Genomic DNA, 1,671 nt, shown 5'->3' on the forward strand with positions numbered 1-1,671 from the left:
CGCGCTCCGGCCCCAAACAGCGTTATGGAAGCTCGAGCGGGTTTGTGGAGCGAGTCCGCCGCCGGCTCGCTCAACCCTCGCTTCCTCACGGCACACTGGCGACCGTTCTCTCTGGGACCGTCCCGCACGAGGGTCTCGATCCCCCCGCTGGCCGCGCGAGCGAGAGCCAAGAGCGGGAAGACCGTTACGCTCGGCCCAGCCGCCGACCAGCCGTACCCCACAATCTCACAACTCCGCGCCAGCGGGCCGCTCCCAACGGTCAGTATCGACTGTGGTCGCACTTCCAGGCAGCGGCGTTTAGAAGCTCACGGCAGCTCTAGCGATTCTAGGAGCCGAGTTCTTAGCGGTTATTGGGTTGGGATGGGGTGCAAAGTCTTGTAGGGTTGCTATTTCTGGAGTACGTTGACTGTTTGCGTTGTGTGAGTATGTTTGTGGTCTTGTGTACATAAGTGTGTGTGGTTGTGTGGTGTATGTGCAGAGTTTCCATGTTTCTCAGTTGTTTGATCCGTGGTGTTGTGATTCCAGCCGTTCGAGTGTAGTAGTTGTTTGTAATGAACCTTGGTGTTGATCTGTGCTCACGTATCACTGTTTCTGTGTGTGGAGCACGTACTGAGCTGAGCACCCCAAATTGCTCCTTTTCTCCCGAAGCTATTCATTCCTGCACATTACCGCCGAACCCCATTTAACTAGACACTTGCGTAGTGTAGGTACGGTACCCGCAAAAAAAAGTATGCGGAAAAGGCACGGGTTGTGGCATAGGAGTGACCTTCCGTCATTAGAGCTTGCCCAAGCAGGCTTAGATCTCGTTATACTACAGTCAGTCAGTCAGTCAGTCAGTAAATGTCTAGCAGCCCTCCCAGTCCTGTTTCCCGCCAGTGCCGCGATTGAAGCTTGCCAGGAAAAGAAAGTTCTGCCTTTTCGTGGAGTGAGCTGAGCACCACAAATGGCTCCTTTTCTCCCGAAGCTATTCCAAGGGATATCTCATGACTGCGGTAGCGGTGGCGGCTGATATTGTAGAATATTGGTGTAAAGGAATTGGTCAAACGCACACACTAAAATTGGACTGTAACGATCATTTCTTAGATAAAGGTATACAGTACTTCATACAGTCTCGTTTCCCTTTCCTCAGTATTATCGTCAAGAACATGACGACCTAAATACTTTTCATTTAGATTTTCATGACTAAAATCCTTCAGAAATCAGTCAGATTTGCTTATCATTAAAAGTAGTTTTACTGGTGGTAATCTATGAATATATATATATATAAATATATATATATATATATATATATATATATATATATATATATATATATATATATATATATATATATATATATATATATATATATATTCTTCATGCTTCCTAAACCACACACACACACTAAATTGGACTCTAACGATCATTTCTTAGATAAAGGTATACAATACTTCATACAGTCTCGTTTCCCTTTCCTCAGTATTATCGTCAAGAACATGACGATCCTAAATACTTTTCATTTAGAGTTTCATTACTAAAATCCTTCAGAAATAAATCAGATTTGCTTATCATTAAAAGTAGTTTTACTGGTGCTAATCTATGAAAAAAAAAAAAAAATAATATATATATATATATATATATATATATATATATATATATATATATATATATATATATATATATATATATATA

This window comes from Eriocheir sinensis, chromosome 6 (genome assembly GCF_024679095.1).
Source record: "Eriocheir sinensis breed Jianghai 21 chromosome 6, ASM2467909v1, whole genome shotgun sequence".
Taxonomy (NCBI): Eukaryota; Metazoa; Arthropoda; class Malacostraca; order Decapoda; family Varunidae; genus Eriocheir; species Eriocheir sinensis.